Source organism: Moschus berezovskii, chromosome 16 (genome assembly GCF_049115385.1).
Source record: "Moschus berezovskii isolate FMDL1 chromosome 16, NW_MosBer_1.0, whole genome shotgun sequence".
Classification (NCBI taxonomy): domain Eukaryota; kingdom Metazoa; phylum Chordata; class Mammalia; order Artiodactyla; family Moschidae; genus Moschus; species Moschus berezovskii.
This window is the reverse complement of record NC_142475.1, coordinates 80,315,645-80,340,842: the sequence shown is the minus strand read 5'-3', so window position 1 is coordinate 80,340,842 and position 25,198 is coordinate 80,315,645. Positions and strand designations below refer to the sequence as shown.

At 50.2% G+C, this 25,198-nt stretch overlaps 1 long non-coding RNA gene across 1 annotated transcript; it reads left to right on the top strand.

The window, feature by feature from the left end:
• Window positions 1-6,606: 6,606 nt before the first annotated feature.
• On the top strand, window positions 6,607-24,805 carry LOC129560467 (uncharacterized). The gene is made up of 3 exons (XR_008686774.2): window positions 6,607-6,912; window positions 22,087-22,179; window positions 24,127-24,805. It is a non-coding gene; the product is annotated as an uncharacterized LOC129560467 (long non-coding RNA).
• The last annotated feature ends 393 nt before the right edge of the window (window positions 24,806-25,198 follow it).

Sequence of the window (25,198 nt, the reverse complement as noted above, 5' to 3'; positions counted from 1 at the left end):
TGTGTCTGTGTCCATGTGTGTGCCTGTGGTTCTGTGTGTCTGTGTCCCCGTGTGTGTGTACGTGGTTCCATGTGTCTGTGTCCATGTCTGTCTGTGGTTCTGTGTGTTCATGTCCATGAGTGTGTCCATGTGTGTGTATGTGGTTCCGTGTGTCTGTGTCCCTGTGTATGTGTGGTTCCATGTGTGTCTGTGGTTCTGTGTGTCTGTGTCCCCGTGTGTGTGTACGTGGTTCCATGTGTCTGTGTCCATGTCTGTCTGTGGTTCTGTATGTTCATGTCCATGAGTGTGTCCATGTGTGTATATGTGGTTCCGTGTGTCTGTGTCCCTGTGTGTGTGTGGTTCCATGTGTCTGCGTGTCCATGTGTGTCTGTGGTTCTGTGTGTCTGTGTCCCCGTGTATGTGTACGTGGTTCCATGTGTCTGTGTCCATGTCTGTCTGTGGTTCTGTGTGTTCGTGTCCATGAGTGTGTCCATCTGTATATGTGGTTCTGTGTGTCTGTGTCCCTGTGTGTGTGTGGTTCCATGTGTGTGCGTGTCTGTGTGTGTGGTTCCATGTGTCTGTGTCCATGTGTGTGTCTGTGTCCATGTGTGTGTTTGTGTGTCCATGTGTGTCTGTGGTTCTGTGTGTCTGTGTCCCCATGTGTGTGTACGTGGTTCCATGTGTCTGTGTCCATGTCTGTCTGTGGTTCTGTGTGTTTGTGTCCATGAGTGTGTCCATGTGTGTGTATGTGGTTCCGTGTGTCTGTGTCCCTGTGTGTGTGTGGTTCCATGTGTCTGCGTGTCCATGTGTGTCTGTGGTTCTATGTGTCTGTGTCCCTGTGTGTGTGTACGTGGTTCCATGTGTCTGTGTCCATGTCTGCCTGTGGTTCTGTATGTTCGTGTCCATGAGTGTGTCCCTGTGTGTGTGTGGTTCCACGTGTCTGTGTGTCTGTGTGTGTCTGTGGTTCTGTGTGTCCGTGTCCATGTGTGTATACGTGTGTGCATGGTTTGGACTTGGTTGTGTTGGTCCTGGGTGGGCCCTCCCGTTCCCTCTGGGATCCAGAAGACAGAAGAGGATTAGGGAGCCACATGTAATGTAACGGCTGCTGGAGAGAGAGAGCTGCTTTGTGAAGCTCGTTTCAAATGGGTTGTTTTGAATCTACAAGTTCATTCAAATCCAATCACAGCAAATTCATAGATTGTGATGTCATGTGAATTGAAACCAAAAAAGGGCTGTGGGTACGCTCTCTGCCAGACGCACTTCTGGCTCCAGGAAACCCCTCCCACCAGCTTCCTGGCTCTGCTCTTGGCCTGGGCTGGGGCTCTGCATTGAGCTTCAACTCCCTGGACAGTTCTTCTTTATTTAGCAGCCCTTGCACCCAAGGCAGCCCTTCATGACTGCTTCTCACACTGATAACACAAATTTATTTTCACACTAAAAAGGGAATGTCTCCTTCCGATTGCAGACACACCCACGTTGTCTGGGGGCGGCGGGGGGGGGGGGTGGGTAGAGCAGGAACTCGGTGACCTGGCTCATTGCTACGGTTCTAAAGGCTTTCTTAGCCCATGGAGGTGTGGCGGGGGCGGGGTGCAGAATGTCTCTGTCCACCGTGAGAGCCTCCTCCCACTCCCGTCCCAGTCTGGTCCCCTCCACGGATGACACCCCTCCTCTTCCGATCAATATGGATGGGGCTTGATTTTAGCGGCCCAGCATCGGCATTGGAGGCGGCTAAACCAAGGAGGTAAGGGAAGTTTGTCTGGGGGGCCGTCTGGGTCTCAGGCCGTTTTGCTACAGGAAGGGCATGTTGAACCCCGAGGATGGGAGGGCGTGCACTCCATACCCCTGAGTGTGCAACTACATCTGAGTCCACTCTGCCTTCTGCAGACGGGCTTGCCTCAGGACTGGGGTCACAGCTGATGTCCAGTATTTCCTGTCCAGAGAAAACCTGGACCTGCCTTCCCTGGTGTGACTCTAAAGGACACCAATGTGTGTGTGTGTGTGTGTGTGAACTCAAACCAACATACTCGTGGGTGAAACCTCCTATGCGGGTGTGTGAGCTCAACCACCAGACCCACGGGTGGAACCCCATGATCCCATTAAAGGAGCAACACAGAAGTGACTTAGGAGTTGGACCCACTTCACCCAGGCCGCAGTGTAGACACCAGTGAGCTGAGTTCCCAGGAGGCCCAGCTGCGCCCACTGGGCCTTGCTGCCTGGACCCTCGGCCGGATGTCCCAGGTTGTCGCTGTTTCTGAGCTCCTGCTCCAGCGCCGGCCGTCTGTGCTACGAGGTCCTGTCCACCTCCTCCCCTCAGCATGACCCCCTGGACGGGTGACTCCCTGGGCTGCACCTCCACACTCAGTTCTCAAGACTGATGATGAACTGGAAGACGTGTTTGTGAAGTTCTGTTGAGAAGAGAGTGAAAGAACAAACGAGGATGAGTCCCTCTGGAGAGAGAGCCATCCTGACCGTCTGAAGAGCCACTGAGCCTGGCCAGAGTCCTGGGCATGGTGGACCTGGGGTGGGCGGGGAGGACTTCAAACACAAGACCACACTCCGGATGACAGCACGGAGTCCGATCGGAGTGCAGCCTCTGTCTCCTCTTTCTCCACCACTCCTGTTTTCCAGCCTTATCCAGCAGAAAAGACGACACTCAGACTGCTGAGAGCTCAGCTTTATTTAAGGGATGGCTGCCGGGCTCCTGTAAGAAGCACACCATGTTCCCTGAGAGGCCCTCCCGGTACACTGTGCAGTCTGTGACAAAGTCACATGTGGACTTGCCCATGCCTGACATTGTGTGGCTCCTCACATATCTGATGCCAGCATCAGCTGTCCCCGGGCCAGGAGTTGGTAGTCACAGCCCTGAGGACACACAGTGCCAAGACCTCATGCTCTGGGAACCTGCTCATTTGTTTTCCAAGCAGAAAGCCCTCTCTCTCCACCTGGGAGGCGAAGCAGCGTCCAGCAAGGGCTGTTTGCAGGGTTGGACCTGTTGTGAGAGCAGCAAGCAATGATGGGGGGCCCAGGGAGGTAGGGGTAGCTGAACCTCATCTGCAGCTCCCCTGCTGGTGGGGAGGACAAGGCCCAGCTCTGGGAGTTGGGGGGTGCCTTCAGAACACACTCTGTTCAGGGAAGTGGGGTGACTATCCTGGAGATGCACGCTGGCTGGTGTGGTCCTGCCCTGGTGACCCTGGAGGCAGAGGAAGTGGGAGGGGAAGGAGAAGAGTCTGCAGGGGTGTCAATGGGTTTCACTGGGCTGAGAAGAGACCAGAAGTGATGGGAGGGACAATGGCAGAGAGCCTGAGGGCAGGTCTGGAGTATGCAGAGCCCCCAAGACACAGAGCCCCGGCAGCAGGATGAGGCTGGGGTTCTTGGAATGAAGACCAGCTGCTCACCAACGACTCGCAGTGGGCTGGGGACCTCTGGGGAGGCTAGCAGTCTCTGCAAGCTAGGCGTCCCTGGAGAGGCTGGCGGTGGGGGCGGGGGTCCCTGGGAAGACTAATAGATTTGTTTGGATTTTTAAGGCTTGCCTAGAATTTACCAACCAGAGACCAAGGAAGAGCTTAAGCTTCCATCTGGGAGTCAGCATCTGTAGAAGGATCACCATGCAGGACAAAACCTCAGAGAGGCTGTCCCCAGAGCACAGAGTCCTCCCACCCCAGGGGATAGAGTCTCCTCCCCAGGACACAGAGTGCCCCCCCCAGGACACAGATTCCCCCCCCAGGACACAGAGACCTCCCCCCCAGGACATAGAGACTCCCCCAGGACACAGATTCCCCCCCCCCAGGACACAGACTCCCCCCTGCCAGGACACAGATTCCTGCCCCCACAGGACACAGAGAACTGCCCCCCAGGACACAGAGTCTCCCCCAGGACACAGATTCCCCCCCAGGACACAGAATCCCCCCCCAGGACACAGATTTCTGCCCCCACAGGACACAGAGAACTCCCCCCCCCCAGGACATAGAGACTACCCCAGGACACAGATTCCCCCCAGGACACAGATTCCCCCCCAGGACACAGATTCCCCTGCCCCAGGACACGGATTTCCCCCCCAGGACACAGATTTCCACCCTCCTCCCAAGACACAGAGACTCCCCCTCAGGACACAGAGACCTCCCCCTCAGGACACAGAGTCCCCCCTAGGGCACAGTGCCTCCTGTTGTCCCCTGACAGAGACTCCCCTGGAGGGGCATCAGGCTGCAGGTCGGCGGGGTGTTGGGGCTGCGGTGGCCGCGTCTCAAGTGTGGGCAGGGCTGCCGCCCAGAGGTCTGTGGTGGAAGTCAGGGCAGACCCCTGAGAACAGGAGGGAGATGAGTGGCTCTGAGCCTTGGGCCTGCGTCCAAGGAGAGGGCTGTCGAGGCCCTGCGTTTCCAATGATGATGAGCATGTCTCTGCAGCTGGAATAAAGCACTTGGGCCGGAAGAAACGTCAAGAGCACAGCTTCATGTTTAAAATCTTCAGTATGAGCCATTACACACAATGACGTGGAATAGGACAGTGTGAAGGGGCAGAGGCCAAGGTCTCAGACTCCGTCTCACCGACATCTGCAAAGAGGGGAGCGCAATGCTTTAAATGAAGGGCTGAACCCTCTGGAAAGGGGTGTTGAGCGGAGACAAAGGTGGGGTGACAGTGAGTTCCACACACAGACACACAGGGAGACACAATAGGAGCTGGCACGGGCTTCCAGCCACAGTGGGTGTCATATTTGAGTCCTGAGATCAAAAGGGACGCAGTCATCCCTTGGGGACCATGGGCTGTGGGCACAGCCAGCTGAGTTGACAGGGCAGGTGGAGCCCAGCTCACAGATTCTCCCACAGGCTCTCCTGTAACCTTTCCGCTGATGGATGTCAGAGCTCTGAGATAGGAAGGGAAAGTCCTGCTGAATGAAGGATCTTTACTGCTTTGGTTTCCATCAAGGCACAGATAGAAGCAAGTTTCTTACTTTAACTTCTGGGGAAGTCTCTGGGTGCCCCAGGACACACACATGGGGGGATGCTCTGAACTAAGGGCGGGGGGGAAGAACATGTTCTTCATGATCCTGTGAGAATTCTTCATTTCTTGTCTAGTTTAATGTTATTTTAAAATAGTGCTTGTGGTTTAATCATTCTTTTTCTTGAGATCTTGCTACCAGATTTAAAAAATCTGCTGCTACGAGCCAAGATAATTTGCTCATGTAATTGTTTTTGAAACAGATCTTATGCAAGACATTTTGTGCTGGTGAAGCTGAGCTGTGTATCTGCTGACTTGTGGCCAGGCACCAAGAAGGACCCCAGCTGATGAGCAAAGTTGCACCCTTGCCAGGTCCTAGATCTCAGGCCATGTGGCCGTCCTCATGACTCAGAGGAGGTGGGACTTGACGCTTGTGGGCGGAGGGGCTGGCGGGGTGCCGACTCTCCACTGCTGAGATAAGCAGTTCCTCTCTGGCTGGCAACATGTGTCCCTAGTCCCCCGGGAGGGGGCCCAGCTTCCTCTCCAGCGGCCCCCCTCCTCCCTTCCCGATGCTTGAAGGCTGTTCCCTGGAAGAAGCGCTGTCCACCCTGGGCTTCTGCTGCAAAAAACACTGGGGCTTCAATCTGGAGAAGGGACAAAGGGACTGACAACGGAGGCTGGGGAGGCGCCCACAGACCTATCTCAGCTTGTGATATACCACGTTCTTGGAGTCGTGAATCCAGCAAAAGTCGGGGTAGGGGAAGATATTTTAATTACCATCAGGTTAAAAACAATGTTCAGCAAGTATGGCCACAGTGTGCTTGAGGTCGGTGGCTGGTAGGAACTTGTGAGAAAAATAAACTGGTTCCTGTTTTCTTTTTCTTCTAACTCAGCAGCGAGGACCGTGTAGGCCGCGGGCGATCAGAAATAAATGTCTAACTTGGATTTTGCACAATTGGGCCCTGCTCCACAGTACACTGCCTGCCCACTGGCTAGCCTGAGTCCTGCAAGCACAGCAGAGGGGTGCCGACCGGAGATGGGCATGGGGTCCCTCCAGGGCTGCCCTGGGAACCTGCTGGTTTGCAGGACCCCTGGTTAGCCAGCAGCCTCTCTTGCTGCCTGTTCACTGTATTCCAGAACAAAAGCGCATCTAGTTTCTTTTTTTTTCCTGGGGCATTTTATTCTTTTATTCCTTCTGCTTCCCCTCTTTCTTTCTCTTGTTTTTACAATCTCCCTGTAATGACTAATTGGCAGTGTTTCCCGGCTTTTTTTTATGTTTCTCTTGCTCTGGTTACAAGTCGTACTAACCCAGCAGTATCCACAGGGACCAATAGACAGCCAACATTCCCAGTGATATACTGCGCTCCCTGTTCTTTAAAGTGTAGCACATTTACAGGGAAATGCACACGGCGCGGGGGCCCACTCCCGGGGTCGCTGGCACTGCGCTCAAGGTCCCTGCTCTACCCCCATGGGTGCGCCCCCTCCCGCCACAGCCCCTCCCTTCGCGCCCCCTCCCTGTGCCTCCCCCAGCTCCCCCTTTCCGCGCACCCCCTGTCCTGCACCCCCTCCCCGCGCGCCCCCCTCCGCGCGCCCCCTCCCCGTGCGCCCCCGCGGTCCCTCCTCCGCGCGCCCGCGGTCCCTCCTCCTCTCGCCGCCTCCGTGCGCCCGCGGGGCCGCCTCGGTGCCCGTTTACTGCGCGCGGCAGCCACTCTGGAGCCGGCGCACATCTGGATGGAGTCAGGCCCAGCGCCCGGGCCGGCGCCCAGCCAGTCCCCACCCGCTGGATTTCCTGATGTAAACAGAGCAAGAACACAGCAACTCTGCTGAATGTGTCACGCGGCGCTCTTTATCTGCTTGGGGTCAAGACGGCGACTTAGAAAAACAGAAGCGTTGCTTTGAATTTAAACAGCTAAGAGCCAGAGCCGAGACTGGTCTGCAGGGGGGAGGGCGAAGGCCTCCAGACCCACCTCCCGCTTTTGTGCCTACTTGTTCCACTTTATGGTAATTTGGGGGCTAATTTCATTATCTACAGCCGAATTGGAAACAAGATGCTGTTTCTGCTAATGGTGCGGAAGGCGTGTGTGAGTTTCGGTGCAGTGGGTAGAGCCTTCCACCCGCCCCCGCCGCCCTCAAAGCGCGTTATGACGCTGATTCTCGCAGCCGGAAGCCTCCTGCCCGGTTTTGAGAGGGCCGCATCGCTCTCTGTCACGGAGCGCCGGCCAGGAGCGCCTTTCCTTCCTGGGTTCCCAGAAGGGTCCAGGCCGGGGCTGGAGGGTAGGCTTCCGACCCCGCTCGGCGGGCGGACGTGCTTCTTCGGCCGGTTCTGGCCCCGTCGTCTGCGCCCGGGTGCCTGGCTGGCCCCCGTCTTTCCCCGGAGCTGGTGGTTCCGTCTCTCCTCTGGCAGGGGATGAGGGCTTAAGGATTTGGGGTCCTGAATATTCATTAGCTAGAAACCAGCCAGCTATAAACCATGACAAAGTCATTTTGAAAAGATGGTAAGGAGGGAAAATAGAAAATGATGGCGGAGCTTGTGTTGTTTTCACCAACAATTAACACGAAGTGTAGGCGGTTTCCACCTCAGTCCCAAACTGTTTCAGCCGCCCGGTCTGGAGATCTGGCCGGGGGCGTTGTCCTGGCCAGGGTTCCCTGGCCCCGAAGCCGGGACTTTATTTTTTTGCAAAAGTCCTTAAGTGGAACTGAGAAGGAGCTGCGCTTGTCTGAGGGCAGGCTTGGCGGTGGGGATGGGGCAGGCTGACTGGGGCCGGTAGCGTTTCCGCAGAGCAGCTTCCTGGGGAGTTTTGTCTAAACGTTTGAGGTCAATGGGCCCAGGCGGTGGCTGGACGTCAGGGCGCTGGAATGTTGAGGAGCCTCGGATGCATCACAGTGCTTTGAATAGGCTACCAGGGCACTGTTTCCTCCCACAGACTGTATCTTGATGAATTTGCCAGAAATTGGGCCAAGACTCACAGAGAAGACCGAGGTCCAATTTGGCGAGTTGGCTGTTAGTGGCTCTGCTTGGTGGTTTGGTTAAGAAGATGGAGCCAAAACCCAGAGTGAAAATGAGGTTCCTTTCGAACCGCCAAAGGCAGCCCTAAGGTTCGTCAGATTCGCCCCACCCTGTGCTCTCTTGACCTGTCGGAACGCTGATGGCAGGATTCTGCAGTGGCTTCCTGTGATGGAGGGGTCCTGCCTTTCAGAGGTCTGGCCATGATTGCGGGACCTCTCAGTTTATTCGTAAAACAATTGCTTCTCCCTTTTCACACATTAGACTTTTACCGAAGTTTCAGGGGACAGGCAGGAGGTTCCAAAGAGAAGAGAGCAGCATGGCCCCTTTCTTGCTTAGTTATTCCAGCCTCAGTTTGCTCATCTCTAACTGATAGCGAAATCTCCTCCAGGTTAGCGGATGTCACGCTCCGTGATGCGTGTGAGGTCACTGCCCGTTAACCAGGGTTACTACACAGGGCTTTGTAAGAAAGGCTTTTATGCTGTTGTTGGGTTTAGTGGTTCTGAATTTTTGTTAGTTCCTATCTATTATAGACACGAGGACTTGGGAAGACTTTCTGACCTCACGTCCTCCATTCCACACACTCACCTTGCGTTTTCCAGGAGCTCCTTGATTTAATGATGGAACAAAGCATTTGAAATCAGGAGTTCACCACATTTTCCTGCTGTGCTCAGGGGCCAGCAGGAACCTGTGTGTGTGTATGCTCAACACTGGCCCTATCACAGCTGTTTTACTTTAATTGAAACTTTTATTAAGGAGGCTGCAGATTCACATATGGTTGAGAGGGCTGTGTACTCTTTACCCAGTTTCCCCCAATGGTAGCATTTTGCAAAGCCACAGAAGCGTGCTCAGCCAGGACATTGATGTTGACACAACTCACTCACCTCAATCCGATGACTTGCACTCAGTGTGTCTCTTTGTTCCACACATAGCTGTATCCATGTGTGGGTCGTGTGGACACCACTGCAGTCCAGACACTAAAACAGTTCCACCAACAAGGGTCCCTCTGTGGCCTTTTGTGGCCACATGCCCCCCTCCTCGCGTTCCAGTTCTTGGCAACCACCAATCTGTCCTCTGTTTCTAAAATTCTACCCTATGCATGGTCCTTTGGGGACTGTTTTTCTTGCTTAGCATAATTCTTTGGAGATTCATCCAAATTGTTACACGCATTAGTAGTCTGTTCCTTTTTATTGCTGAAAAATATTCCATGGTATGACTATTACAGCTTTTATCCATTCACCTGCTGAATGACATCTGGGCTGATTCTAGTTTTAAGCTATTACAAGTAAACCTGCCATATTATTTGTGTACAGGTTTCTGTGTGAATGATAGTTTTCATTTCTCTGGTATAAATGTCCAAAAGGACCATTGATGATTTGTATGGTATTTTAATGTTTAGTTTCAAAGAAACTGCCAAATTGTCCTCAAGACTGGCTGTGCCATTTTACCTTCCAACCAGCGATGTATGAATGACCCAGTTTCTCCACATCCTGGCCAACCCTTTAGTGTTCTGATAAGTGTGTAGTGGCCTCATTGAGGCTTAAATGTTCATTTCCCTAGTGCTTAATGATGTTGACTATTTTCCCCTCATGCTTGTTTGTCGTGTATGTATGTTCTTCAGTGAAATATCACTGTGCTTTGTGCTCATTTTCCAATTGCATTGTTATTTTTTTTACTGTTAAGTTTTGAAAGTTCTTTCCATATTCTAGATAAACTGGTCTTTAGTCACGTGCTGGATTTGCCAACACCTCTTCTCCCTCTGTAGCTTTTCATTCTCTTCTCATGGACTTTCACAGAGCAAAAAGGTTTTAATTTTGATGAGGTTCAACATATCAAATTTTCCTGTGTGGCAGTGCTTTTGGTGTCAAGTCTAAGAACTTGCTGTTTAACCTTAAAGCCTGAGGATTTCTCCTGCGTCCTTTTTATGAAAGGTTTGTAGTTGTACATTTTACACTCAGGTCTATGATCTAGTTTGAATTAATTTATATATAAGATGTGTAGGGTGAGTCCCCTCCCCTCCTGTCCAGTTTCATCAGAACCACTTCTTGTGAAGGCTTGCTTTCCTTCTCGGAGTCACTTCTGCACCTTTGTCAAACCTCAGCTGAGAATATTTATCTGGCTTTGTTTCTGGGCTCTGCTGTTCCTTTGATCGATGTATCTGTCCCACTGTCTCCCACTATGACTCTTTGTGATTACTGTAGCTGTGTTATATGACTTGATGTCAGATTAACTGTTTCCTCCCACCTTACTGATTTTACCTTTGCTTGTGTCTTTCCACAACAATTTTAGAATAAACTTGTCTGTCTACAAAAAGTGTTGCTAAATTTGGATAGGAATTGAGTTAAACCTATAGATTCATTTGGGACCTGACATTTTTATGATGTTGAATTTTCCAGCCCATGAATGTGGTATGCCTCAATTAGCACTTTGTTTCATTAGCACACACTTTGTAATTCTTAGCGTACACTTTCTGTACATGTTTTGTTATGTGTATATCAAAGTATTGTGTTTTCTTTGCAGTGATTACAAATGGTTATTTGTTTTAAATTTAGTATTTAATGTTCATTGTTAGTATGTAGAAATGTTATTGATTTTTGTGAGCTGATCTTGTATCTTGTGACCTTGCTATACTTTTTACTTCTAGGATTTTTTTGTAGATTCTTTTGGACTTTTACAACAGACAATCATGTCATCTACAAATATAGTTTAACTTTTTCCTAATATCTTTTATTTTTCTTGCCACTGTAGTGGCAGAACTTCCAGTGCCATATTAAATGACAGAGATAGAGCCTTGCCTTGTTCTTGATTTTAGTGGGAATGCACACATTCTTTCATCATGAAGAATCTAGTAACATCTAGTAGCTGTAGATGCTAGATGCTCTTTGTCAAGTTGAAATCATTTCCCTCTCTTGTTGATTTCCCCCCTTTTTTTTTTTTTTAATCATAAATGAGTGTAGTGTGTTAGTTGCTCTGTTGTGTCTAGCTCTTTGTGATGCCACGGACTGTAGCCTACCAAGCTCCTCTGTCCATGGGATTCTCCAGGCAAAGGTACTGGAGTGGGTTGCTATTCCCTTCTCCAGGGGATCTTCCAAGCCAGGGATCGAAAGTGGGTCTCCTGCTTTGCAGGCAGATTCTTTACCATCTGAGCCACCATGGAAGCCCGAAATAAGTGTAATGTTTTATCAAATGCTTTCTCTGCATCAAATAATAGGATTGTTTTCTTTTGCTTGTTGATATGGTAGAATATATTGATTGATTTTCAAATCAATCAATCACGGACTAGCCTTGCATATTTGGAATAATCCCAGTTGGTCACTTTGTATCGTTCTTTCTATACACTGTTGGATTTAATTTGTTGATATTTTATGAGGATTTTGTGTCTAGGTTCATGAGTTATATTGATCTATAGTCTTATTTTATTTCACTGTCTTTGTCTAGTTTTGGTTTCAAGATAATACTGACATCAGAAAATGAGTTGGAAAGTGTTTCTTTTTTATTATCTGGAAGAGAATACATAAGATTAGTTTTCAACTTTTCTCTTGTAATTTTCTTTGATCTGAAGTCTATATTATTAGCTATTAATATAGTTATTATTGCTTTTTTTAAAAAAATAATGTTTATATATTTATTTCCATATTTTTTGTTTTCACCCTGCCTGTGTCATTACATAAGAAGAGATCTTGTTTTGGTAAGAGCAATGTACATTTGGAGCATGTTTATTTTTCCAGTCTGTTAATCTGTATCTTTTGATTAGTGTATTTGGACAATTTGCATTTAAGGTGGTTTCCAGGTATGTTAGTGCTTAAAAGGACTATTTAATTATTTGTTTTCTCCCGCTCTTGATCCTGTATTTCTTTGCATTTTTCCTGGTACATTAGCACTATTTTAGGATTGTCAAAATGATTTATCATTATTTTCGTGTGTCTCCGTGTACAGGTTTTGTAGTGGCTGCTCTGGGTACCCAGGTATACATATGTGACTTGTAACACTTAACTGGTATCAATATTTTACTATCTTCAGGAGTGAAAACTTTACATCCATTTAGATGTTTTTTCCTTCCTTGCTTTTAAATAATTTTTTCTTATGAATTAAAACATGTTATGATTTCTGTTTTATCATTGAATATAATTGATAAAACTTGAGAAAAGGATAGTCTGTTGTGTGTGCCCATTTCTAATCTTTCTGTTGCTCCTTCTTCCTTTCCAGGTCTTTCTTCTATCATTCCCTGTCTGCTTGAAGGAACTTGTTTAGTAGATCTTTAAGGGTAGGCCTGTTGTTCAGTTGCTAAGTCATGTCTGACTCTTTTCGACCCCGTGGACTGCTATTAACTGATGCATGAATGTTTCCTTTTCTGTGAAGTTTGTTTGAACTTGGTACCATGCTTGCTTGTTTAGCATCCAGGCATTTTTCATAGTGGCAAAACCATGCTTCTGGGTGGGTTCCTTCACTTTCATATTACAGTTCTGTTTTAATTTAATGACCCGACACCCCAGGGCTATGCTGGTTGTGTTACCTGTACTTCCTAACAATATCGATGTTTGGAGAAGATTAACTGGAAATTTGCTGTGAGTTTCAATCTGTTGTTTCAAAAGAAATTCATGTTTGCAGCAAATTGCTTTTAAAAAGTCACTGATGAAACTCCTTTTTGCCATTCAGGGAAAGAACTGAAGAAAAATTAGTAGATTGTGTTAAGAATTACCCTTACCTGTCTACTGAACAGCTTTTAGGACAGAATTCATTTTGCCTCCCCAGTTTTTACTTTAGTATTCATTTTCAGTTATACAAGAGTCTTGAAGTAGATAATGCTTTTGGTTAAGCAATTCATGGGTCAGTGACCTGTTAAGTAATTTGTCTCTGAATCTTCAGTTACTTCAGTAACATTTCTGCCTATTCTGAGAAGGCTATTTAAACCAGTCAGTTCTTCTCTGAACTCTCAGACTTAAAACTGCTGTAAATGAATGTTGCTTTTTATTCATATGAATTGAACCTGCCTTAAAACCCTCAACTGGTATCCACAATGTGATGTCCTGCTCGCGTGCACAAGACTCCAGACACTGTCTCTATAAACGTGTTTTATTTTAAAAAAGCTGGAGACTTTTTCACTTATGGAGTTGTTTCCAAGTTCTTATTGAAAGAAATTCAGAGTAAGGCATTTCTTGAAAAACTAATGCTGGAACTGTATTACTGATCTAGATAACTTCCCAAATGACTCAAAATATTTTACAATATTTCTTTACCTGCCTTTTTTTCCCACTAAAAAAATCAAGGCCATTGATCCTACAGAGAGACACCTCAGAGATTTCATGAGTTTGGTTCTAGCCATTGCAATGAAGCAAATACCACAATTCAATGAGGCACTCATGTGTTTTGGTTTCCCAGTGAACATAAAAGTTGTTTATTTTATATTGTAGTCTATTAAGTGTGCAACAATAGTACATCTGAAAGAACAATGTGTGTAGCTTAATTTAAACATACCTTCTTGCTAAAAAATGCTCACCATCAGCTGACAATACAGAGTGGCTATAAATCTTCAATTTGGAAAAAACATTGCATCTTCCTTCGAGGCACAAAAGCAGTGCACTCATGGTTCTTTCATTCAGATGGGACACACCTATAACCTGGACATTCCTTCCCAATGGTGCCAACACACCGCCATGAATTTCAAAGGGACACAGGAGAACCAAGAAAAGTGATTCAGAGCTGGCTGTCTAATGCTACTGGATGGTAGCTGTTGTGAGAGGCTTAGTCGGCCAGACAAGAGGCCTGAGATCAGATTAGAGATGGAAGATATGTGTTAACTTGGCCTTGAGGCCCCAGACAATGAGGAAGAAGTCCCATGGGTCAATTTCTGGGTGTATCTCTGTCAGAAGATATTTTTCATGAAAAGGTGAAAGCGAGATTCTCATAGTGATGTAAACATCAATCCATGTTGAAAATTTTGTCTCTTTAACCACTGAGGGAACCAGGCAGGTGTTAAAAATGGTCCAAAGGAAAGGTGAAAAGCACAAGTTTATTTGGAGTAAGTTTGTGTAGGCAAAACTGATTTTTCTACAGGCACAGTGAACTCTACTGAAATTCCACAGGACAACTGCAGTTTGCATACCCATCCTTCTCTGCAGTTTATGAAAAGATGTAAAATAGCTGGCTGACAGCAAGCCAGGTGAAAAGTCAGGCTGTTTGGAGGAGTGTGCTGTGGACTTGCAGCATTGTCATCAAAGGGCATTTTTTCCTCTCCTGTCTGGATGCATTCTGCTGCTCTATAATCATCACCACCACCCCCCACCAAAAAAAAAATTGAATTGAACCAGAGAAGGGAGCACAAGACAATCCTTCAGCTTCCTGGGAACAAACCAAACAAGTGAATGTACATATTACATTGGAATGTGAGTTACAGTGGAGTGGGCATTCCATTCTCAATTATGCCATTTTATCGCTCTGCCAGGGAGACTCTTTCAAGCCCAATGAGTTACTGAATGAATCCTGCCTGGTGCAGGAAGATAGAATCCGCTAATCAGAAAGCAACGAAGAAGATGAAAGAAAGTGAGCGACTGAACTGAAAAGAAAGTAACAGAAGTAGATAAAAGAGTCACAAGATCACATCCTGCAGAAGAAGAGTATGGACTGCAGCATCTTTTCACTCATCTTCTGATTGCAGAGTCTTCCTGCCCCCTCTCAGAACCGCGTCCCGCTGGCCCCTGTGGATGGTGGGGGAGGTGGACGCCCGCAGTGGAGAAAGGGACTTCACACCCTGGCTTTGCTGCCAACAAGCCACGAGTCTGGGCAACTGGTGGCTCACTAAAGGCAGGTCCGACGGGTCATCTCTGAAAGGGGGCGTGTTCTGCCCCTCTGGTGAGGATTCCGAATGTCTTTCCTAAGTACCAGTGAGAACTCAACAAGGCTACAGATATGAAGCTCGGACATGAGAGGCCCGGTGGATGATGTCAGGGCCTCCCGTTACTGTTGTTACTGGTGACTCAGCGGCTTCCCACGGGGCCTGCGGCCGGGAGGAGAGGACGCTCATCCCCTCTTGAGGATGCCCCACTGTGCCTGAGCAGGGGATGGGGAAGGGCCCTTGGGGGTCTCTTCAGGACCATTTACTGGAGGAAGATGTGGCCTGCCTGTTGGTGACCGAAGCCTTGTGAACACTCCTGCAGCCCGAGAGTTGGGGGAACATGTGACTCCTGGAGCCTCCCTTGTCGTCACGACGAGATGATATGTCGGTTTCATTTCAGACTCTTCTGAAGAAGACTGAGCCAAGCATTTGGGGCCTGCAGGCTGGTAGAAAGGTGAGTGGGGCAACCCTGGCTTCCCTGCATCCACAGGACTCAGGGTAGAGTCTTGTGGCCATGCACGGAGAAGCCCTGGGTGGCCGAGAACAAGCCTCCCACTCATCCCGGCCTGGCTTGGTGAGCTTGGGGAAGGCAAAAGGGCAGCTTGTCCTTGGGGTGTCCCTGGGGAGCTGGCAACACCCCTGTTTCCATGTGTCCCCCCAAGGCTTGGGGCCAAACCCGAGGAGGAAGTGCTTCTCCCCTTCGGGCTGCAGCCCAGGCTGTGGTCAGAGATGCTGCTCCTGGTGTGAAGGACATGCAGCCGTGGTTTCTGGGCCTGGTGGCCTTGGGCTGAGGGCTGATGGGAGAGTGGGGGTGCCTGGGCTGGCGGGGCAGGCAGAGCCCCGTGTCTGTCCGGGGGGAGGGGCTTTAAACTCGGGGGCCAGCTCCAGCTGCGGCCACCTGCTTGGGTGTCCTTTCTGGTGAACCCTGCCCTGCATGCTCGGCCCTTCTCTCTGTGGTTTCCTCGTGTGTGGAGAGGACTGACACTAGGAAAGATTGAAGGCAAGAAGAGAAGCGGGTGGCAGAGTGTGAGATGCTTAGATAGCATCACTAACTCAATGAACATGAATTTGAGCAAACTCCAAGAGACAGTGGAGGAGAGAGGAGCCTAGCATGCTGCAGTCTGTGGGGTCGCAAAGGGTTGTACATTACTTAGTGACTGAGCACCACCAACAACAGCTAAGACAGTGAATTGAGCCCGGTGAGCACACGGGTCCTGGGTGTGGACCAAGCCCCTCACTGCCTGAGCCCCACCTCGCAAACTCCAGCCTTAGCCACCGAAACAAGGAATTAGGCGGGAAATCTGTGAAATTATCTGGCACTGAGCAAGTGCTCAATGAAAGTGAATTAAGTTTTTTGACTTTGCCAGTGCCCAGTGTTGATATTTGTTCTAGAAATTCAGTTCTGAATTCCTAATAAATAGTATGTTTATCATCTTTATCTGTTGTATTGTTGTTCAGTTGCCCAGTCGTGTCCAACTCTGCAACCCCATGGACTGCAGTATGCCAGGCTTCCCTGTCCCCCACGATCTCCTGGAGTTTGCCCAAGTTCATGTCCATTGCATTGGTGATGCCATCCAGCCAACTCACCTATCACATTATTTGTAAATTACTAACAACCAGTTCTTCCTTGAGAACCCCTGCCCGTGTTCTGCCCAGACACAGAGCTGGAGCCGGCACGACTCTGTGCTCCTCCTGATTGCAGAGTGTGGTTTTATTTTTCCAGGAATTTCTTGCTCAAGCAAATGTCCTGACTGTTCCTCCCGGGAACTTAAGTGGAAGCATCCACACTCACACTGACAGTCAAGCATCGCTCACTGAAAAGTCTGGCTCTCTGGGCTGTGCGGTCAGGGTCCTCACTGGCCTCGCTCCCCAAACCTCAGCTCCAGCCTGTCTGCCGGTCAAGTCTGCAGCGTTTGGCGCAGGTTTCATGTGTTCTCCACATGCTGGATGGTTCAGAGAAGTTGCAAGATCTAGAATTTGAAAAACGTCTGCATTTTGCATTTTACATCTTAAACTATTGTTGCGGTTCTGGATTAAGATTTATATATTTGAAAATATTTCAGCTTCTTGAGCTCCTTCTAAAGTAAGTGCAGCTTTTTTTTCAAAGTTCAACATACACCTATTCTGTTTTCTAACAAGTAGCCTCTGGCTGTTGACTTGCCACTGACAGATGAATCCCTCATGGTCTGTAGTCCTCACAGCCCCTGACGGGGTGTTGTCTTCAGTCGCGCCTGGAGACCCTGCCCTCTGGACAAAGGCCTCCCTGTACAGGACGGGCCAGCCCTCCTGTCTCCTCTGTCTCCTCCACAGACGTGTCCTGGGCCTGGGTCTCCAGGGGCCGCAGGCTGCCAGCCCTGGGCAGTCAGAAGCTCTATGGGCCGGTTGGGGTCTCCTCCCCTGGCCTCCAACGGCCCTCTTGCTGGCGCCCCGGCTTCCTGATGGCGGTGAGGCTGTGAGCCTCAGCCCCCGAAGGGAGGGAGGGCGCCCTGTCCTCTTTGCGCGCGTTCTCAGGCTTCGCGAGACTTTCTCAGGAAGCACCGTGGCTGCAGCCCTTTCTCGGGCTGGTGGCCTCGGGCAGGGTGTGCAGGTGTCCCACCTCCCCCCCCCCACCACAGCCTGGAGTCAGGAAGTTTCCCTCAGGAGGTCCTCAGTGAGGTTGCCCAGTCCTTCTCCTCGATGCTTCTCTCAGGGAAATGCTGCGTTTTGGTGCCAGAGAACCTCTGCTGGTTCATCTGGGTCCCCCGGGGAGGGGGGACTGGGATCCTGGGTGTCTGCCTGAGGTGACCTGGTTTCGGGAAATGCATTCCGCTCCCACTCAAGTGGCCTTTCTTATAACCATGAAGGCATCCACGTTTTCTTCTGCTCCTCTCTGTCTGTCTCTCTGCTCAAACTGTCTCTCTGACTGTCTCTCTGCTCTGTCTGTCTCTCTGCTCTGTCTGTGTCTCTGCTCTGACTGTCTCTCTGCTCTGTCTGTCTCTCCGCTCTGTCTGTCTCTCTGCTCTGACTGTCTATCTGTCTCTGTCTGTCTCTCTGCTCTTTCTGTCTCTCTGCTCTGTCTGCCTCTGACTGTCTCTCTGCTCTGACTGTCTCTCTGCTCTGTCTGTCTCTCTGCTCTTCTGTCTCTCTGCTCTGTCTATCTCTCTGCTCTGTCTCTGCTCTGTCTCTGTTTGCCTCTGACTGTCTCTCTGCTCTGACTGTCTCTCTGCTCTGTCTGTCTCTCTGCTCTGTCTCTCTGCTCTGACTGTCTCTCTGCTCTGTCTGTCTCTCTGCTCTGTCTCTCTGCTCTGTCTGTCTCTCTGCTCTGTCTCTGTCTGCCTCTGACTGTCTCTCTGCTCTGACTGTCTCTCTGCTCTGTCTGTCTCTCTGCTCTGTCTCTCTGCTCTGTCTGTCTCTCTGCTCTGTCTCTGTCTGCCTCTGACTATCTCTCTGCTCTGACTGTCTCTCTGCTCTGTCTGTGTCTCTGCTCTTCTGTCTCTCTGCTCTGTGTTTCTGCTCTGTCTCTGTCTGCCTCTGACTGTCTCTCTGCTCTGACTGTCTCTCTGCTCTGTCTGTCTCTCTGCTCTTCTGTCTCTCTGCTCTGTCTCTGCTCTGTCTCTGTCTGCCTCTGACTGTCTCTCTGCTCTGACTGTCTCTCTGCTCTGTCTGTCTCTCTGCTCTGTCTCTGTCTGCCTCTGACTATCTCTCTGCTCTGTCTGTGTCTCTGCTCTTCTGTCTCTCTGCTCTGTCTGTGTTTCTGCTCTGTCTCTGTCTGCCTCTGACTGTCTCTCTGCTCTGACTGTCTCTCTGCTCTGTCTGTCTCTCTGCTCTTCTGTCTCTCTGCTCTGTCTCTGCTCTGTCTCTGTCTGCCTCTGACTGTCTCTCTGCTCTGTCTCTCTGCTCTGTCTGTCTGTCTGCTCTGTCTCTCTGCTCTGACTGTCTCTCTGCTCTGTCTGTCTCTCTGCTCTTCTGTCTCTCTGCTCTGTCTATCTCTCTGCTCTGTCTATCTCTCTGCTCTGTCTCTGCTCTGTCTCTGTCTGCCTCTGACTGTCTCTCTGCTCTGTCTGTCTCTCTGCTCTGTCTCTGTCTGCCTCTGACTGTCTCTCTGCTCTGTCTCTGTCTGCCTCTGACTGTCTGTCTGCTCTGTCTCTCTGCTCTGTCTGTCTGTCTGCTCTGTCTCTCTGCTCTGTCTATCTCTCTGCTCTGTCTCTGCTCTGTCTCTGTCTGCCTGGAGGCAGTTATCGGGAACTCTGCTCAAGGACATCCGAGTCTTAGGAAAGCAGGCCCTTCTCAACCGTCCAGAGTCTCATCTGGGTCACATAACTTTTCGTTGGGTCTTGGCTAGAGATCACTTTTATTGGGAATAAGTTATTACTGCTGAGTACTGCTTTCCTAATCCACCTGGATATTTAAGAATCTTCATCAGAAGCAAGTGGGCACCGGTAACTTTTGGTCTTTTCTAAATAAAATAACTTTGTCCAGGTGTAGCAAGAATTTATTTCAGTATCAGGACAAGCTTTCATTGTTATTTACAATTCACTTATTTGCAGGTGATGGCTGGCAGGGGCGTGTTGCTAAGTCATGTATGGAAAATGTCCCCATGTTTCAGGACAGAGGTAATTTTCACACTCTGGGTGGCAGAGTCAGGAGTTTGGAGATGGGGTGCCCCCACTGGTCCTCTCTGGGCTTCAGGGGGTGCGATTCGGGGCCATGTGAGTAAACCAGGTGTGACCTTATATCGCAGAGGGTGTGTCCACCCAGCGAAAACAAATCTCTGTTTTGGGAACATCCTAAGTTATAGAAAGCCCACGACATTGAAAGAGAATAAAAATTCTTTAAAAATCTTAAATGGAAATATATTTCTTCCAAATAATGTCTTGTATGATATCATCTAAACATTTTGGTTCGTGTTGTTCTTTGCGATGGAATTAACTTTATATTTTAAAATTAGTGGTTTTCTCTGGATCCCCTTCTGCCAGTTCATGGTATCATCACTTTGATTTCTGTAGAATTTCTAAGAATCTTCATTTCAGATCCAGGAGTTCTAGTTTCCTTGTTACAGAACAAAACAGCATTTGATAGACTTTTAAAGAATCTACTACTCATGGGATTCTCCAGGAAAGCATACTGGAGTGGGCTGCCATTTCTTACTCCACGGTCTCTTCCCCACCCAGGAATTGAACCCACACCTCTTGTACTTCCTGCATTGGCAGGTGGGCTCTTTACCACTGAGCCTCCTGGGACACCCCTTGTCCTCACAAACACATTCTTTCTACCTTGAGTTATGTAGCTGGGTTGGAAGACGCAGAACCCCCAGGCCTGCTGTGCCCAGGGGTCACCCCTTCAAGGTAGGGTCAGAGGCCTGTCTGCTTTCCTCCCACCCCCGGGAGATTAGATTTGGTGTCTGGCCAAATCCTTGGCTAGAAATCTTGAACAACAGGGCATCTGCACTAACTGCCTAGTGTGTGGTCATCCCAGCGAATTTAAATGGACTTAACATGACTCTCACACCCCAGATGCCCTGCTGAGAGCAGAGTCTGGTTCATAAGCAGACACGTGGGATCAGAGGGGCTCTCTCAGCAGAGTTGGTTCATCAGCACACATGTGGGGTCAGACACAAGACTGAGCAGCCTTGGCAGTGAAAGTGAAAGTCGCTTAGTCATGTCTGACTCTTTGCGACCCCATGGACTTTATAGTCCGTGGAATTCTCCAGGCCAGAATACTGGAGTGGGTTGCCTTTCCCTTCTCCAAGGGATCTTCCCAACCCAGGATTGAACCCAGGTCTCCAGCATTACAGGCAGATTCTTTACCAACTGAGCCACAAAAGTGTGGAGTTGGAGGTCTGACGATGCTAGGTGCTGGGATCTGCTGTGGTCTCTTCCCATTGAGAGGCACCCCTGCCCACCTCTTGTCCTGGGGACCACAGGCTGAATGTCCTGGGCTGTGCCCTGCACAGGGGAAAAAAGCCCAAGAGAGACCAACCTGGCTGCCCAAAGTGCTGTGCCCCGTTGGTGGCCAGTGGCTCTCTGGGCGGGGCTGGCACCCGGAAACCCAAGGACGGCCAGACGGGTGCGGCTGGTACTTCTGCCTGGGAGGACACAGCAACGGGCGTGACTGTACCATTCGGGCTCTGGACAGAGCAGAGAGAGGAGTGCGTGGCGGGCAGGCACTCAGAACCAAACGGGGAGGAAGGATGTGCTTGTCAGTTCCCCTTGCAGTATGGACTGCATCCGTATGTCTGAGCTGGGGGCTGACAAACGGCCCATTGTGCCAGGATTGGTTAAATCACCCAGGCAGCTGACTCGGCTTCAGGACTTGGAAATGGCATTTCTCACCTCCTCCACACTGGTCTTTTCAGTTGCTTGCCAAGTCGAAGGGGGAAAAAAAATCCCTTAATTCTGGTTAGAAGTGTTTCAAACGTACATAAAGAGGCACTTGGCTGGTTAACTGGCTCAGTTCTGCCTGGGTTTCGTCTCAGGAAGCATTTAAGCTCGCTCCCCAGGACTGCACCCCTAGTAAACACCCTACTTTAAGGGCCCTCCGCACACGTAGGCTCATTGTTCCGCCTAAGAACCAGCAGTTTATAAAAATCACAAACACATTGTGTTTGCTGGGATATCCTGGTCTACATTTGAAAAGGTGTAATAAATTCCAGTTTGAAAACTCAAGTTCTCTAAGATGCTTTTTTTCCTGTAGGTTCTGCACTTTGGCCTCAAGAGAGGCTCAGTCACGTGAGCCAGCTTGCCCACATGGTGTGGCACTCTGCATCTGACACATGAGGGGTTTTCATTCATCAGTGAAATTAGGAAATGCCGTGACACTTTCTAATGTTCTCACTAGCTCACTTTTTTTTTTCCTGCATATTTATAATCGTGTAGACGCGACAAGTTCCAGTCTCCACTAACCACCTAGAGAGGATGCTGAGATTTTAAGTTGCAGAAGTCGCTCCTGGTTTAGCCAGGTTCTTGCGGTCAGAGGAAGTGCTGTGTGCCCTGTTCTGATGGGCTCAGGGGGTGCCATGGCCATGGGTCTCTGTGCTTTGTGGTGGGAGCAGAGCTCCACACCTGGTCTCTGAGCGCAGGTGAAGACATTCTCCCCGTCATGGGGGTGGTCCCTGGGGTCAAGGTGCTGGGGTGAACCCAGCTGTGTTGGGGGTCCTCTCCAGCCACTGGCGCTTCGAATTTGGAGTACAACCTGCTCCCTGGTGGGCGGGTGGTGCCACGCAGGATTGTTAGTTGTGACAAATCCAGTTCCTTCTGATATTCCTCTCCCTCCCCTTCCCCTTCCCTCCTCCTCCTTTCCCCTCACCCTTCCATTCAGGAGTTTATTCTCTCCAACTCATTTTCTTGCTCTTTCATTTCAGGCATGATTTGTTTCCTTAGGAATTCCTCCTATAGTACTTGGAGCTTTGTGGATAAAGCCCCAGTCAGAACCGCCCTGTGGAAGTGGAGTGGAGGTAATTAAAGCCACACGGGTGTGTGCTCTTTCCTCTGGAGACTGAGTCCTGCAGGCCTGCTCTAGATCTCTGTGCTTGGCTGCGATGCAGGATGTTACCGGCGGCGTGGTGCTGCAGGGCCTTCAGGGTGTCGGGCCTGGGCTGGGCCTGGGTGGGTGTATGGACCCCCGCACCGGTGTCCTGTCAGTTCAGATGAACTGCTCAGTCCTGGTCCCAGATCCCGGCTCTTCAAAGCCCAGGGTCGGGTTACGTTTTATAAGAAGAAAGTCAGATTCAAAGACTGGCAGAAGATAACCTAGTCTTAACTCAGAGGCACTCACAGACGTGCTTTTGATATTTACGTGCTGTATTTTCACAACACTTTCTATAGGTCCGGACTTAAACCTGGGAGGGTTCCCGCCTGAGCCAGCCAGAATTCCATCCGGTCACAGGCTTAGTCTCCTGTCCTCAGGGGCTCTGGGTCCATAGCCGGGACCCTCAGCTTGGAGCCCAGCCCTCATGGGAGCCGCTGCAGGGCCTGTGAGCTAGGCCCTCTGGTTCGAGGCATCTGACGTGCTGCCTTCACTGAGCCCCTGGCCCAGCCACTTCACGGTGGACGGGACACTGTGCTGTGGTCCCAGGGTCCCCAGGGTGCACTTTGTCCAGTTCGAGGTCCAGACTGCAGCCTACGCTGTCCCTTTGGATCCCTGAGCACGCAGCGGGCCTGGACGCTGTTGTCTGTCCTCTTCCTGAGAAGCTCAGGCGTTTCCCAGAACACTTGCTGTGAGAAGCTGCCCCACTTGGGCGGCCATGAACTGGGGACAGAGCTGGGGAGGCCTGGGCGAGGGAGGGGCCGGGCACCCCGCCGAACCCCTCCTCCTGCAGGCCCAGCCGGGCTCTGATGTCCACGGGGACGCTGTCCCCCTCCCCCAACCCCCGCCCTCATTAGGGAAATGACTGTTTTCCTTGCATTCCAGGCTCTGCCATTCATTTGAGCATTTGGGGATCTGTGGGGACAGTGGCAGATGGGGCTGAGGGCCGGGGGGAGGAGAGTTGAGGGAGTAAGTAAGTGTCAAGGAATTCATTGTCTGCGCTCCACCTGTTGCTGCTCTGGTCCCAATCAACCTGCTCGCCAGGCTGGAGCCAGCGGACATCTGGAAACACTGCTCTGTTTATAAACTTGGCATGGAGCAGCGCTCGCGGCCTGACCTCCCACACGAATCTGGAAACAATTAGAGAAGATGATAGGCAGGCCCGAGAACGCTCCAGGGAGGAGGAGCCTTCAGGGGAGGGGTGCCCGGGGGAGCCCGCGGGGGTGCAGGAACCGTCCTGGGGTGTGACGAGCTGGGGTCTGGGAGGGAGGCCCGGGTCAGGGAAGGGCGCCCAGGGAGGGGGTAGGGAGCCAGGGTGGGTGAGGGGGCCAGAGATCTGGTGGGTGAGCGGGGTATGGGGAGAAACGAAGGTTGGGGGGGCCTTGGGAGGCCTGGACTCCAGGGAGGTCTGGATGGGACCCCGGGTAGGGTGTTTGCAGCCCCCAGAGCCCCCTTCACCCCGGCCCCCAGTCTGCCCTCACTGTGAGCTTGGAACCAGCCCATCGTGGACACAGAGAATCCAGGCCTTTCTGGTCCCTGTAAGAAAAACATCACACAGTCTCAGCTCATTTTTTTTAGTTTCGGAAACACATTCTTGAAAAGCACTTTTTAACCACAGGAAGTTTAAGCAATGTGCCATTTTCCCGCAGAAAAACTAAGATACTTGAAGTGCAGGGGGCAGTTCTCTAAACAGGGCAACCCTGGAGGCCCGGTGCTGGGCCCCGTGGGGTTGGACCCCATGGCACTGTGCCCTGGCAGACAGATGAGTGTCCCACTCTGAGCTCCGGAGCCAATTTAGGCCAGAGTCTGCAGCCACAGGAGGTGAATGAGTCTCGTCCTCTTCACTCAAGAAACACTTTTTTCTCTTTCTCCGCAGAATTGAAATGTGATTCCCAACCCGGAGTGGATGCTCTTTTCATGCTCAGCTGGGTCTCTAACTCCTGAAATATTAATCTGTAAGAGCTGCTGGCAAACCAATCATTGGCACAATTAACAAGCTCCTGGTTGGCCACACAGCCTTGAGGAGGGGAGGTCCTGGGGTTGGGGGTCAGCTGAGCCATGGGGAGGGTGGCCTCCCCCCAGCCTTGGTCCCACTCTGCCTGGTCTCCAGGATCAGCCCGAGTGCATTTGGTAAGATTTCTGAAAGTTGCTCCATCCACAATCACATGTCACGTGTCAGCTCACATCCGGGCACTCTCTACTCTCTGAGCATAGAATCTCGAGGCCCAGCCTGGTCCCACCATCCACACCCTGCACTTTTTTTCTTTGCATACATGTGTCCTTTCATACTCCCTGCTTCTTAGGCACTGGTTTCCATTTAGGACATAGGATGAGTACCATCCAGGGATGTGAAAAATCCAGCCTGAGGCCCCAAACAGAGTGGATCCTGCTCTCTGGGCAGATCCAGAGCCCCCAGAGACGAAAACCTCGTAAGCCAACTGTAGACTCGGTGCTTTGCTGCAAGAGGATTCATTTGAGCTATAATAAAAAGTAGTGTGTTTATTTAACCCCTGTAAGCTGATCTCCTTGGTCTTCATGAACTGGCTGGGCAGCTAAGGACCCACATTCCTTCCACAGTTAATAAAACTTCATATTTTTCTCTGTATTCATAAATTTAATTGCACTCAGACCCACTTAATCTACATTAGTTTTTGAAACTTTATCTAGATTAAAAAACACAAGCACTCCCATCCCTCCCCCCAACCCTCCCTGCAACATGCAGCATAATCATCATCTTTAAGTTAGACGACATAAATTGGAAATTTTACTGGTTTTGTCCTTTGGAAATCATCTTCCATCTTTATAATTTTCTGACCTGGGGATTGTAACGATGTAAAGTGACTTGGTTACAATTCTTCCTAAGATAATACACTTTAAGTGCTTCTATTTGTTCAACTTGATTAAACCACCCCCCAACCAAAAACAACAATAAAATCCCTACCAAGCCA